Raw genomic sequence first — 16,456 nt, forward strand, 5'->3', positions numbered from 1 at the left:
TACAAATGCTTACATGTTTAAAGTGCCTTTGATAGCACCTTTTTAAGAAACGGAAGATGACCAGCACAACTGCTTGTAAAAATATGAGAATTGCACTATTAAATATTACAACTGCAGAAAATAGCAGCACGGTGGTGAGTGGCTCGCACGTCTGCCTCACAGTTCTGAGGTTTGGGATTCTTGATTCTACTATCGCTCCTTACTTGCATGGTGTGTGAGTGTGTGAGAGAAAGAAAGAGAGAGCGAGAGAGAGAGAGAGAGAGAGAGAGCTATTACACATGACTTATTTACATGGTCATATCAGTGTTGACACAGGCCCTTCCTCTTCAGGCTCTCTGAGTTTAATGGCACTGAGTGAAAGGGGGCCTAAACAGATCTGGATGTGAGCTCAAGGATAATGTGACTGATGACTGTAGCATTCCTGTGTGTTTATGTGATGGAGTATCTGTCAGGGTGTATCAAGATTTAAAGGGGACATATTTTGCCAAACCAACTTTATCTAGTATTTGGGATGTAATGTTGGCTCTATGTTGCCTCACTAAATGTTAAATATAAATAAAAATTGTCCATGCTTTCCTGAGCTCCTGACGTTTTTCTGCCGAGAGCCCTGAAATCCGGCACGGTGTGGACGACTGGAGTGCACATCTGCCTCACAGTTCTGAGGTTGTGGGTTCAAATCCGGCGTCACCTTTGTGGAGTTTGCATGTTCTCCCCATGCCTGTGTGGGTTTTCTCTGGATACTCTGGCTTCCTCCCACATCCCAAAAACAAGAGTGGTAGGTCAACTGAATACGCTAAATTGCCCGTAGGTGTGTATGTGAGTGCGAATGGTTGTTTGTTTATATGTGCCCTGTGATTGGATGGCGACCAGTTCAAGGTGTATCCAGCCTCTCGCTCCAGCACGCCTATGACCATAGTGAGGATAAGCGATACAGAAAATGGATAGATGAATGGAGCCCTGAAATCAGATCATTTGAATTTCTTGAGCCTATCTTCGTCACTAGTGAAGATCTCTGCCTTCTCTTTCCGCTCCCGAGCCAGCGCTGTGAACATAATAAACACGTGTGCTCTCACAAGTGGGTCTACTACACGGAGGCAACCAATCAAAGGTAAGGGCTTAGCTAAATATGGACAAAGTGGATACAAAACTGGGTCAAACAGAAGTAGCTGTCAGAGGGGCCTTTTCTGGACACTAGTATGCAGAGGTGGGTAGTAAACGCTCTGTTACATTTACTCAAGTAGCATTTTGTATAAATTGTACCTGTCAATGTAGTTGAAGTACTGTATACTTTTTACTTTTACTCAAGTATTTGTTAAGAAGAAACCGTACTTTCACTCCGTTACAATGATCTAAATGTCGCTCACTACTTTTAATTATAATGTTTTTGTTTATTTATCAACTATTTCGTGCACGACATTTTTGTTTTGACTATGACTTTAATTTCCTCAGTGGGCGCTGTTTGCGGCAATCCAATTTAAGTGCAAGTGACGTTTAAGTCTAGTTCACCAATCAAACGACACAAAGAAGTCACAGGACCTCACACACCGTCTTCTATTGGGCTTCCCGGGCATAGGTATTAACAATAGATAAGACAGCCCTGCTAATCAACATGCATACATTGCGACCATGTTGGGAACGTCGGCGTTACCACTGAAGGCAACAGCGTGCATTATGTGCTTACATTTAGACGAAGAAAAACAACAGCTTTGAAAATCTATGGATTGAATTAAAACCCAAGATCCATAAAAAAAAGCCACGGAACCTTCTAGATTTGAAGACTGCTTGTGTGGAAGAATGGGCCAAAATCACACCAGAGCAATGCATGCGAGTAGTTTCTCCATACAGAAGGCATCATGAAGCTGTCATTGCAAACAAAGGCTTTTGTCCAAAGTATTAAATAAATAACAGTTGGCGTGTTCACTACTTTTCCCCGGTGTCATTTCACATTATTACAAAACTTAATTTCTAAGCTTATTTGTTCTACAAGTACTTTCTTTGTATGTTTGGATTACTTGGGTTGTTCCCAACATCTGGTGAAATGTTTATGTCAATAGCACCTTTGGAAATATATTGAATGAGAAAAATGGTGAGGTGTTAAATATTTATTTCAGCCACTGTACATGTGAGCTACGTGTAATTAAAATACAATTACTTACACACACTGCACATACATACATAGAGTAAAATCATTTTAAAATTACCAGCTGTTAATCAAATTACAGCAAAAGCATTAGCCATTAAAATATGGTTTATTTCTGTATTGCCACGGCCCGGTGTTAATTATTTTTGTGCAATTTGGGTATCTGTGTTTGCAAGTTGTTTAATTTGTTCAGTGTAATGTAAACACATGTAATCACACATGTACATGTAAATAGAGCATCCCCAAAAATCTGATATAGGCATGAAACTGGAATTGGCTATTTGGACCTGCCGTTTGAATCCAATATCTTGCGAAGATACTTACAACGATGAGTCGACACATTTTGCTGTTTCTAAACAAATTATTAGAGTGCTTTTAAGTCTGTTAAGCAGAAAATAAATGTTTTCTAAATTTGACACACCACAGAGAATAGTGTTGCTAACAACCCTGTTGAATTTGATTGCTGAAAGAATTGCCAAGTATATAAAATGAGGCTTCAAAATATCGTGAAAAGTCAAGCCATACTCTCTGCTCTCAAACACTGTGTGCGTGTCCGCTGAATGCGCAAAAACACTCCACTCAACTGTCAATCAAATATCAGTATTACAAGTTTGTGCCGTGAAAATATACTTTCTTAAGGCCTGTAGTGGCTGGAATATATCCCATCAGGGCGTCGCGGGGCTTTTCGTGCCACGACACAACGCGCTGTAAATGCTGTCTTTCCCGTGAGACTTTTTTTTCCTCTTCACTCTTCCACCTTCTCAGTGACTTGCGCGCACTCGTGGCTGAAAAGAAGGCGCTCTAAAGCAGCCACGCCAGTGGACTGTCTGAGGCACTTATCGGCAATTATCTTTAAAAATGTATAATATATTTAGAAACTGAATTCAGTTTACAGGGTCTTTTACTTCTTTTTACACTTGACAATTGGACCCTCCAACAGATACAGTATTTCTATTTCCATTATATTTGTATGGGAAACACAAAAAATGATCTGATGTGTGTCCCAGAACAGCTTGTGTTCGACCACCGCTCTTTCCACTTACAGTTGACATGAAAGGGAGGAAAGAGTCCTCCCAGGGGTCACTCTGAGCTGGGTGTGCTGTCTCTCACAATATCATGTTTTGTCACAAGTCACAGCATCCGAAGGAGTACCTTCTTCTCCTGCTTTCATGTTTTATTTAGAATAGCGCCATGCTCAGAGAGTGCTGCTAACTCACTAAATGTGATTTGTCGCAGCATCGCTTCTCCCCCATTTTCCCTGGGTTCCTATCCCCCCTTTGTTTTTGATCATCTGTCTGCCGTATGTGAAGATGTGCGTCAGAGGGGATTGGTGTGTCTTTTTGGGAGTTTAATTTGAATGCGACATCAGTCAAAATGTGTAATCCTCACAAAGCACTTTGGTGCAGATTAACTGCAAATAAGGCAGCAGTTATAGGTGCGTCAAGCCCTTTAGGGACATTGTCGAGAGATGCGTTAGGAGTTGTTGTTTGAAGGAAAACAGCGATCTCGCTAAACTGGCTAGACTGGAATTTCTGTAGTTCTTTGTGTCTAAACGGGCTTTTATGCGGGCGAGGTGTCCACTCCCAGTGTTAGTCGACAACTCCACAGTGACGCATTAATGGCTCTCAGTGTGCTGACCTACTCAGTTCTGACTGCCTGAAAGCCCGGCAAATGTAATTCAGGACAAAAAATGCATGCAAAGCAGCAGGCAGCATCCACACCACATGCTTATTTAAAACATTCACCCATAAAGCTACTTTGCTATTCTTCCACCCACAGTTTGCTCTTCCTGGTCGTCTTCTGCCAGTAGATTGAATCCTATAAATATTTTATATTTGATAAATAAATGAAACAACCTCTTTTCGTACTTCTGGGTAGAGTTGCTACCCTACCTACGTTGGCACAAACTTGTCTGGCCCAAGATAGTTTTGAGGCATTATTGAGGTTGTAACCACGGTATTCTCTATTTTATCACTAGCCTATGAAAGAAGCTACAATGAGTAATGAGTAAAATAGTAGACTCCCTTCCCATCATGGGATTAATGACCTCCGTGAATGACCCCTTCCAGCCTGTTGTGTCCCACTCACATGCTCACTTGGGACGTGAGCTATTTACTACTGTCTTGTGCAGCTGCAGCACTGTGGGTCATGTGACGCTGCATGTCGCTCTCGTGTGGATGTGCTTAGGTAACTCATGCTAACAAACAAAAAAACGCAGGACTGTGAGGCGGGCGGGGCCTCATCCTCGGCTAAACTACACCTGAGCCAGTCGAAACCTCCCTGTTGTGCGGAATTCACTGGCGTTGTCTGCAGGAAACAACAACAGTGCTCAAGTGTTTTGATTTGCAAATTCTCTAGCAGCTGTTTGAGTTGGAGATGTGCATTAGGGAAACTAAAAATAGGATCCACACACACCTCTGAGACAGCTGCCTTTCTCTACATTTTGCATCTCTCTATCACTCTACCTCTTGCTCTCTCTTTCCATCTCCAGAACCTCTCTGAGTGCTTGTTGTTGCCCCTTCTCTTATTCTCTCTCCTCCAACCTTTCCCGCTGGTCATAAGTCAGACTGAGTGTGTCTAGCCATGCAGTTCTCTCCTGGCATAAAAGACTTGAAACGCAATACCACTTCCCCTCACTGTAGTCCATTATTGAGCCTGATGGGGACCAGAGCACTCAAACACAAAAATGTGAAGTCTTGCTCCCACGGCCCTGAGATCAAATAATTTGAGAGGCCTACAGAAAGATGAGAGTTAAGAGTTATTATCATGACTTGTGTGATAACAAATCTTAATTAAAAAAATGAAATCTTTGGCAGGCAATCAAGCTTGCCTTTTGTACAGTATCTTTGGCTTGTTTTTTATTCTCTCTGAACCAAAAAACTGGCTAAGATTTTATAATTGCATTTTTTTAAACTTCACTCTGTTCTTTTCTTTGACTATTTTTATTTTTATTATTTGTTTACTACTGTGCACACTTTCACGGGTGTACCAGTCTCAAACGTATTTCCCTATGCATTGTTACGTTAATTCATATTATTGTTTGAGCCAGCACCTTTTCTTGTGGTGATGGTCACATCCATTATTGGGACAGGCTGGGCATGGTTTTCACCAATTGGTCATTTCAGACACCTGTGCACTGGCGTTCCCATGGGCTCACCACCTGTGGGAGGGGCCATAGGGGTCGGGTGCAGTGTGAGCTGGGCGGTGGCCGAAGGCGGGGACCTTGGCGATCCGATCCCCGGCTACAGAAACTGCCTCTAGGAACGTGGAATGTCACCTCTCTGGCAGGGAAGGAGCCCGAGCTGGTGTGTGAGGTCGAGAAGTTCCGACTTGGTATAGTCGGACTCGCCTCCACCTACAGCTTGGGCTCTGGTACCAGTCCTCTCGAGAGGGCTTGGACTCTCTTCCACTCTGGAGTTGCCCACGGTGAGAGGCGGCGAGCAGGTGTGGGTATATTTATTGTTCTCCGGCTCGGCGCCTGTACGTAGGGGTTCACCCCGGTGGACGAGAGGGTAGCCTCCCTCCGCCTTCGGGTGGGGGGATGGGTCCTGACTTTTGTTTGTGCCTATGCACCAAACAGCAGTTCAGAGTACCCAGCCTTTTTGGAGTCCTTGGAGGGGATGCTGGAGTGCGCTCCCGCTGGGGACTCCATCGTTCTGCTGGGGGACTTCAATGCTCACGTGGGCAATGACAGTGAGAGCTGGAAGAGCGTGATTGGGAGGAACAGCCCCCCCGATCAAAACCGGAGCGGTGTTCTGTTATTGGACTTCTGTGCTCATCACGGATTGTCCATAACGAACACTATGTTCAAGCATAAGGGTGTCCACACGTGCACTTGGCACCAGGACACCCTAGGTCGTAGTTCGATGATCGACTTTGTGGTCGTGTCATTGGACTTGCGGCCCCGTGTCTTGGACACTCGGGTGAAGAGATGTGCGGAGCTGTCAACTGATCACCACCTGGTGGCGAGTTGGCTCCGATGGTGAGGGAAGATGCCGGTCCGACGTGGCAGGCCCAAACGTATTGTGAGGGTCTGCTGGAAACGTCTCGCGGAATCCCCTGTCAGAAGGAGTTTCAACTCCCACCTCCGACAGAACTTTCCTCATGTTCCGGGAGAGGCGGGGGACATCGAGTCCGAGTGGATCATCTTCCGCGCCTCCATTGCTGAGACGGCCGACCGGAGCTGTGGCCGTAAGGTGGTTGGACTTTTACTATCGATCTGTTGTGGTAAAGAAGGAGCTAAGCCGAAAGGCGAAGCTCTCCATTTACCGGTCGAGCTACGTTCCTACCCTCACCTATGGTCACGAGCTGTGGGTCGTGACCGAAAGAACAAGATCCCAGATACAAGCGGCCAAAATAAGTTTCCTCCGCAGGGTGTCCTTGCTCTCCCTTAGAGATAGGGTGAGAAGCTCGGTCATCCGGGAGGATCTCAGAGTAGAGCCGCTGCTCCTCCACATCGAGAGGAGCCAGATGAGGTGGCTGGGGCATCTGATTGGGATGCCTCCCGGACGCCTCCCCGCTGAGGTGTTCCGGGCACGTTCCACCGGGAGGAGACCCCGGGGACAACCCAGGACACGCTGGAGAGACTACATCCTTCGGCTGGCCTGGGAACGCCTCGGGATCCCCCCGGAAGAGCTGGATGAAGTGGCTGGGGAGGGGGAAGTCTGGGTGTCTCTGCTAAAGCTACTTTCCCCGTGACCCGACCTCGGATAAGCGGTAGAAAATGGATTAATGGATGGATGGGCTGTGCACTGGTGTGGGAGCTCACTGGGACTAAAAGGTAAGTGAGCCTCCGATAATTTCTGTTGACTAAATTGTGGAGACAACTGTCAATGAAACGCCACCGAGAGGCTTAAGTAAAGTATTAACTGGGACGCGTTCCATAAGATTAAGCTGTTTCGTGGCGTATCCGTTTCATGTTATTTAATTACATTCTGTTCTCTTCAGTTCGTCCTTATGTTAAACAAATACTGTACCATAAACAAGCATGAGGTGCACTGTTATTATACATTCCTGCAAATTCTACAGTTATTTACTACATACCATGCTGTAAAATACTTTAAGGTGATGATACAATAATTAACTACAGTTTCCACTGCATCATGCAATTTTGGTAGACGTCACACAGAGTTACTGTATTTTGTAACAGAAGCCATGTGATGCCCAGCATGCATTGCGCCATGAAATGTTGAACTGTCGCCGTAATGGAGACGTTAATCCTTAATGTTCATGAACTATCAGTATTAACGTAGCATTAACAATGTGTGTTTACGTTACCCGTAGTTCGTTGAATGTGTGTCTTATTTCTCACTAGAACAAAGAGGTCAAAGCATATTTCTCGAATTCTAAAGTCTCTACACTGGCTTCCAGTCAGCTTTAGAGTAGATTTTAAAGTTCTGCTACTGGTCTATAAATTACTAAATGCTCATAGAATATATACAAAGTAGTGCTCTGAGATCTACAGACTCAGGTCAAATAGTCGAGCACAGAGTCCAAACCAAACATGGTGAAGCAGCATTTAGCTATTAGGCTGCACACAAATGGAATATGTTGCCAACAGAAGTGACGTCAGCCCCAAGTGGGAATATTTTTAAGTCCAGGTTAAAAACCTTTTAGCGCATTTCCACTTTTGAATGACATTTCTTGCACTGTACACTATTTTAATTGTACCTTTATTTTTCTCTTTGTTTTAAATGTTTGTAAGCTGTTTTTTTCTTTGTTTTGAAATCCTTTTAATCATGTAAAGCACATTGAGGCACCTTGTATATGAAATGGGCTTTATAAATAAATTTGCTTTCCTTTGCTTTGCTTTATTTAACTCTGGGGCTACATTTACGTTGCAGTTTGTTCTCATGAAACCCTGACTGTGGGTTGTGTGCTCCTGTTCTTCTTCCACACAGAGACTCAGCCAGAGCTGTTATGTTGTCAGCAATGCTCTTATTTTGATGTGCACTTGTGTCTAATAAGTGATGCCAATGGGCAACCTACTTCCGCATTCAGAAAAACGGGTCGAAGCACTTCCTCCCGGTTCGGGTGAGTAGCGAAGGGAGCCGTGACAAAGCAACCGTAGGGATTTTTAATGTCTTTTACACTGTGTTTTTTTTTATGTCACCACAGAGCCACCAAATATTACAGTATCCAATGTTTAGGCTCCGTTCGTGTTTATACATATCAGATCATGTTTGTATAAATAAATGATATACTGTACATGTATTTAACTTTTGTCTGAAGACATAAGCCATAAAGAAAACAAAATTCGAGCAAGTTCGGCTTCAGACAATCATCTAATCAAACCATAGTCATCCTCCTTAGTGTAACATACGCAGGAAGTCAGTTATCCTGTTTTCCGGGTTTGGACTCGTGACGTTCTGCATATAGCGGATTTAGCGACTTCTGTGACCCCTCTAGCGACTACTGTATTAAAATTAAAATAAAAACAACTTGCAACAATGCTAGCCGTGGTCTTAATGTTAGCAACATTCTTATTTTGTGCATGGTTTAGATGAGAGTGGAATTTGTCTTGATCATAATTTGGGATTCCCAACTTGGAGTGGCAAATTATGTGAGTTAGTGGTTAGTTCACAAAATGTCAGCACAAAAAACTGATGCAAAGTGTACACATGTTTTTTGTAAATGTGATGAAATGATGAAATAGTGACATCAGAATCATCTTTATTTGCTAAGTATGTCAAAAACACACAAGGAATTTGTCTCCAGCAGTTGGAGCCGCTCTAGTATGACAATAGACAGCCACTGTGACAAAGTACTGGATACTTTTAGGACATAAAAACACACGGAGAGTCATTGAGCAATGAAAGGTAATGTAGTAATGCTGATACAGTGACAATTGTATCCTCAAGCCATTTAGAGCAGTTTGATGTGACTAATAGTGCAATAACCTGGTGCAGTGATAATTATGCAAATGGTGCAGAGTCCTCAATAAATGTAAGCAGTTTAAAGTGACTAGTAGTGCAATAATGTGGAATACTGATAATTGTGTAGATAGTTCTGAAGCAGATGAGTGGCCAGTATTGGTCAACAAAAGATATGTAAATAGTGCAGAGTGACGTGACTACTACAGTGAGTGCACGAATAATGTAGTAGTGTCTCAACATGTGCAAAATTGACAACATGTTACAATGGAATTGTAAGTTAACTGTTTAAGAAGTTAATGGCAAGAGGAAATAAGCTGTTGGAATGTCTGCTGGTTTTGGTTTGCATTGTTTGATAGGGCCTAACTGAGGGGAGGAGCTGGAAGAGGTGGTGACCAGGATGTGGAGGGTCCAAGAGTATTTTGCATGCGTTTGTCTTAGTTCTGACAGCGTGCAAGTCCTCAAGGGTGGGCAGGGGAGTACCAACAATGTTTTCGGCAGGTTTGATTGTCCGTTGCAGTCGGAGTTTGTCCTTTTTTATGACAGCACCAGACCAGACTGTGATGGATGAGCACAGGACCGATTCGATGACTGCTGTTTAGAACTGCCTCAACAGCTCCTGTGGCAGGCCATGCTTCTGCCGCAGTCGCAGGAAGTGTGTCCTATGCTGGGGCCTTTTTGAGGGTGGAGTTGATGTTGGCCTCACACTTCAGGTCCTGAGAGACTGTAATTCCCAGGAACTTGACGTTTTCGACAGTTGACACATGGCAGTTGGACAGCGTGAGGGGTAGCTGTGGCGAAGGATGCTTCCTGAAGTCCACAATCATCTCTACAGTCTTGTGCGTGTTCATCTCCAGGTTGTGTCGGCCGCACCACAGCTCGAGCCGTTCGTGTTCCTGTCGATACGCAGACTCGTCACCGTCGTTGATGAGGCCGATGACTGTGGTGTTGTCTGCAAACTTAAGGAATTTGACAGGCAGCTGCGTTGAGGTGCAGTCGTTCATGTAGAGAGAGAAGATTATCAGAGAGGACTCATCCTAGGGGTGCTCCAGTGCTGATGGTGCGTGTGGAAGAGGTGGTGTCCCCCAGCCTCACCTGCGGTGTCCTGCCCGTCAGGAAACTGTAAGTTGGCAGGCGAGATGCTGAGCTTGAGAAGCTTGGAGGAGAGGAGTTCGGGGATGATGGTATTCCATGAATAGGATCCTTGCGTAGGTCCGTACGCCATCGAGGTGTTCTAGGATGAAATGCAGTACTATGTTGACCGCCTCATCCACAGACCTGTTTGCTCGGTAGGCAAACTGCAGGGGGTACAGCAGGGGTCCTGTGATGCTCTTGAGGATTGTACACCACGTTCAAAGGACTTGATGACCACAGATGTCAGGGCGACAGGTCTGTAGTCATTCAGACCCGAGTTTTTTAGGTTTCTTGGGGACTGGGATGATGGTTTGAAAAAAGGATGATACTTCACACAGTTTCAGAGATCAATTAAAGATCTTTGTGAAGACTGGAGTGAGCTGGTCTACACAGACTTCGAGGCAGAATGTGGACACAAGGTCTGGGCCAGCCGCTTTGTTGATCTTTTGTTGTTTGAAGCTACATCTCACATCCTCTTCGTGGATAGACAATGCGGAAGGGGGAGTCAGAGGCGTGATGGTGGTCGTCGGTGGTGCCTTTTCAAAGCTGTAATAGAAGGTTTCCAAGTTGTCAGTCAGTCCTTTATTGTTTTCCGCTTGGGGGGATGGTCGCTTGTAGTTGGTTAGCGATCGTAATCCTTGCCGGACTGACACGGAGTCGCACTGACGTACATGTCTATATAAAGATTTTTTATGTGACTGCTTATAATTTTGTTTACCATTTATATTTCCTAATTATAAAGTATACCATGTCTATATAAGTATCAGGTTATTAAATCAATACAATTTATTCCTTTAATTAAAAACATTCAACTAATATAGAACACAGATGAGGTTAGCATATTGGTGTGGCCCTCTGCAACGAAAATGAATTGCCCACCCCAGCTCTAAAGAGTGGACTAAGTGCTTATTTTCTTCTATTTTTACTAAGTTATAAGTTTAATAGACAGCGATCATAATTGTTTTATCTCATGGGTGATGTGAACCATTCTGATATATGGATTGTCAAAAACAATGAATACCCTTTGTAATTTGAATGAGAGAAAATGAACATTAATAATTTACTATTAATTCATCAATTCCAGTAGTTAGTGTTTTTAAGTGGCCCAAATAATGATGCCTGAATAAATGTACTGGCTGCACTGACACAGACGCATGCAAATCGTTCAACAAACTGAAATGTAAACAGGCCAAAACATCACCTGAGCACAATGGCTATGAATGTCATAATTTCTGAAATTGAACACATTATTTTCCATGACAATGGTCAACTTCCAATTTGTTGGCATTTTAAAACCATTCTTCTACTAGGAAATCATGGAAATAGTAATAATCTGTTCCGCAGGTACAAACTGTAGGCATCACATCATAAAATCCTTGACTGTACAGGCCAAATTATTGTAAAATAGTCTGAAAAAAAGTGAAAGTGTTAGATGATGATGTAGACACACATAATAATAGGGGACGACATAAAATTCATAGACCTCCATGAGTGAGCATTGGGAGATTTTTTAAGTATGAGGTGACATAGCATCACATGCTTCGTAGGTTCCAATATTCTGTGTGTTCAGTGGTCTTAAAAACCTGCATTACAGTAGCAGGATTATTGTGCCATGTGCTGTGTGCACATGACAAACGTAACTAACGTCTACTCACGGACACATTCACACACACACTAACACAAACACATGCACTCATGCTCTTTGATGTGCGTTGTGTGTATAATTTCCCTTCAGTGGGCAGATACGTGACATTGTTTGTTCCATGTACGTTTTGGAGCATTTACCTTATGTCCGCAAACAGTGGCAAAGAATGTTTATTTACTCAACCACAGATGGGGGGGATTTGTTTGGGTGGACACATGTATTTGTACATATAGTTGTGCATTTTTGGATTAATAATAGACATTATTACCAGTGTGTGCCCTGCGAATGACTGCCGACCAGTTCAGGATGTAGTTCGCCTTTTGCCCGAAGTCAGCCGGGATAGGCTCCAGCACCCTGTGACCCTGAACAGGATAAGCGGTGTTGAGAATGGATTATTACCATCCATCCATCCATTTTCTGAGCCGCTTCTCCTCACTAGGGTAACGGGCATGCTGGAGCCTATCCCAGCTATCATCGGGCAGGAGGCGGGTACACCCTGAACTGGCTGCCAGCCAATCGCAGGGCACATACAAACAAACAACCATTCGCACTCACAGTCACACCTACGGGCAATTTAGAGTTGTCGATTAACCTACCATGCATGTTTTTGGGATGTGGGAGGAAACCGGAGTGCCCGGAGAAAACCCACGCAGGCACAGGGAGAACATGCAAACTGCCTCCGGTGACGGCCGCGGACCCCCCCTCCGGTGACGGCCACTGACCCCTACCCACCGGTAGCCCCCATAACTGCCACTGGTCACTGGTATATTGCCCGTTTTGATTTTTTACATTAGTGTGTCAAAAAACAAAACAGTTTGTCACTAAACAAATGAGAAGAGTTCAGTTGAGCATATCAGCAGGAGCGCACACCATGGGCTGTCATACAAGTCATACAGTGTAAAGACAATGGTACCAAATACGAATGAAATGTATGTAAACTTCTAAACTTGAAGAAAGTAATGACAAATTGTCTATAAAAAAATCTTCTAATTTTTCTGCCATTCAGCATACAAATAATCTGCGACCTTAATGTATCTGTCAGTCAGTCTTCAGCAAAATTGGGTGTTGCCACAGGCTTGATTTTAAGTGTGTCAGAAATGATTAAGGTGACACCAAATGCCATCCAGAGGCCAGATCATGACTCTGGTTATCCTGTGGATATAATCCGTATGGAGCACAATAACCGACAAAGTCGGATGACCTCATGTACTTACTAAAGGCTCTTTCAGTTGATGCATACACACACACACACACACACAAATTGCTCACTTGCTGGTGCTTTCTGTGTTTCAGTTAAATTTGTGCAGCACTGGAGCATAAATTTCTAATCATCACTTGTATGTTATTCTCTTTCAAATCTGGGGAGGTCAGAGTCATCGTCTGTTTCATTATTTTTTCAAAGAGGTCTACGTGATCGAGGTTATCCAGGTCACTTAGCACACTTCTTCCTCTTTGACCTTTACCTGTCTTTCTTGGAATGCACACTTTGCAAGCCAGATGTCAATATGTCCTGAAGTAAGATTGAATTGTTTGTGTGGCATTAAAACAAATGACAGACAGAGAGGCTGCGCTATGGACATGAGAACAGATGGAATCAGTGTTACACATGAGGCTAAGCCTTGCTCCCGCTCTATAAGAGGCTTGTTCCTTCAAAGCAAAGACTCTAATGGCTGTGGATGATAATGGTTGGACCGCAGGCCCTGCCCATGATGTTGACTAATTACCAGCATCCTCATTGAGTCATTGTTTGGCAGACAGCCAGTGATTTGACATCCAAATCAAACCCATTCACCCCATCTTTTGGGGACAGCAGGATTATTTTTTTAGTTTGTTGCCATGGCAATCAAGTCCATTCCATCCAGGCATTTTCAGTTGTAGTGAAGGATTAGATGGGCATGTCAGACATCTGTGTCAAATCCCTCTCCAGCTCATTTCAGTCATTTGTCAGGTTCTTAGATGACTGATGACAGGCTGATACTTCCAAAAGAAGTCTGTTTCTACTTTCGCACTCATATTAAATATTTCCCCTCTCCTGGCTTCCTAATTTGCTGCCTGAGGTGTTCTGGCCTTTGAGGTAAATACCATTTGCTTTGTGGCTGAATGGTTGAATAATGGTGTGAAGTATGGGCTAAATGAGAGTCTGAGGCCAGAAATGGGAGTAATCTGGCCCCTCTTGCCGAGCGGTGACATGGGCCGATGGGGATTAATGAGCAGGCAAGCGAGTCAACACTTTCACTGTGGAAAGCAGGACAACGTGTTTGGCTTTGTGTTGTTCTCACCTGCTGCTGTTTTAGATTCTCCTCCCGCTTGGAAGAAGAATGTGGGCCTTGTTCACAACAGTGAAGAAAACACTGAGAAGAAATGCGTGCTCGTAGACAACTGTAATATATTAGGAGTCTGATGATGATACTTTAACTGCATAAGTGCAATAAAACAATAAGGTTCAAAGGGACCTTTTAAGAAAAAAAAAAAGAATAAAGTAATAAAGGTTTTGGTCCATGTTGAGTTCTTCTGTACAGGGCATACCAAAAGTTACTGTAAACTTCCTTTTTTATATTTCATTCCAGGTGTCATTTGGACAGACTTGAGGCCGTCCGTATTTGACAGTTTAGGCTTTGCAGTATATGTAATCACAGAGGTGGGTAGTAACATGCAACATTTACTCCATTACGTTTACTCAAATAACATTTTCCATAAACTGTACTTGTCAGAGTACTTTAAAAGCACCGTACTTTTAAATTTTACTTGAGTATTTATGTGAAGAAGGATCGATACTTTTACTCCGTTACAATGATCGACATGCTGTTCGCTACTTTTATTTATTCATTCTTGCGTGTGCATCTATTTTTAGACTGCTGATAAAAACTGCAATCCCTAAGATCCACGTCTCCTTGAATGATAATTGAAAGAAAATAGAAAAAAGCAAGTGTATTGTACAGTGACCATTTTGGACAACATGTACAGTTACAAACACACAATTTGAAATAAACATATCTGACTAAGAGAGCGTTTGTCCACTAAGGTAGGCCAAATAACAGGAAATGTACTGATGTTTTGCCAATGGTATGAATCACAAAGACAAAACAAATTACTAGTTCAATCATGTCACACCTTTGCAGCTGCATTAGAAAACTTACTAAAAAATGTTTTATACAGGTATGGTAATCATATACACAATAGGAGACCCTATCCATCCTTCAATGGTACAATGAACACTACACCGGAATATTTATTGGACTCTGTGGTCATTTTTTATTTTTTTTTTACCTTTTCCAGGGCCAGAAAGGTAAACGAATGTTGCGAGGCTATAAAAAGCTACGCCCTAAAGAAACAAGCCATTGCATCCCTGAAACAACTATGTCGTAATGTATTCTGCCTGTAGGTTGTAAAGCTCCCTGGATATATTGGGCTTGTTTTGTAGTATTAAATATTAAAGTCAAAAATACACATGAATTAATAAAGCAATCCAAAGGAGGGAACGAAAACTCATAGTGGCCTGAGGTAAAACCACCATGGATGCACGAGGGACGTAATTTCAAGATAAATCAGGGGAAAAACGTTACAGATCCACGGGGTGTCTAGTGAGAGTGGCAGTGAACAGACGCAACAACACCGGAGAGGGCAGCACGGTCGTGACATGTTTAGCGCACTGTTGATAATCACAGCAACGGTAGCAGGTCAGCCGATGTGGATGAAGCATGCATACCATCTGTGTGCGACATCTAATCTCTGACAGCTTTAATCTGGCACTCCGCGGGCAATTTCAAGGGATTCCTACATGTGTATTTAAGCACTTTTTTTCAAGAAAGAATAACAATATTGAAAATACATTGCTATGTATTGTTTATTATTTGTACAAATGTATTTTGGGAAAAATATGAAATAACATTAGCACTATACAGTGGTACCTTGACTGACTCTGTTCCAGCCCAACTGGGTCGTACATGAACATGGATTCCCACAATACTGTGGAGCGATCACATGTCAGAGAGTCTACTGGAACGTTAATCACAGTTGGTGGTCCTAGCTTGAATGCCACCCTGCGCTACACCCCCGTTTGCTCCTCCAGCACGGCCCTGTCTGACTGCATATAATTTAGATGCCAGAAAGCGCCCCTGGCTAATCACCATTAAAAACGTGTAAGGGGAGGTCACACTAATTATTTGCCAGTTTACCCATTTATAATTTCCTTCTGGTTTGAGTGTGTATGTGATTGCATTCTGGTAAACTGACAATCAGATACAGGGTGTTTACAAAGGGGTTCTGTTCCTAAGGTGGCGGGGTAACCTGAATTTTATGGGGTTGGGCTTCCGGAACAGTCTATCACTAACATGCGCTAACTCACCAGAGTCAGAATTACAGCAAATATTCATATGAAAATCACTTCTAGCCCATAAATTTAACAAAAACTCAAGCAAAACATGGTAAATAGGGTTGTAACTGAGCATGCCTTCTTGTGCTGTGTGACGATGTTTTCTTATGCCGAAGCTTAAACTAGTTTATTGAGTGTGATCCATAACCTCGAATTACGGGAATATGTATGAATATTACCACACGAAAACGATGGCTGAAGTTATTGGCACAAAATGACTTCCAGTAAATATGTTGTGGAGTAATAATTGTACCCCCGCATGTAAAAAAAAAAAAAAACGGACATTGCATTCA

The sequence above is a fragment of the Phycodurus eques genome, chromosome 9 (genome assembly GCF_024500275.1).
Source record: "Phycodurus eques isolate BA_2022a chromosome 9, UOR_Pequ_1.1, whole genome shotgun sequence".
Taxonomy (NCBI): domain Eukaryota; kingdom Metazoa; phylum Chordata; class Actinopteri; order Syngnathiformes; family Syngnathidae; genus Phycodurus; species Phycodurus eques.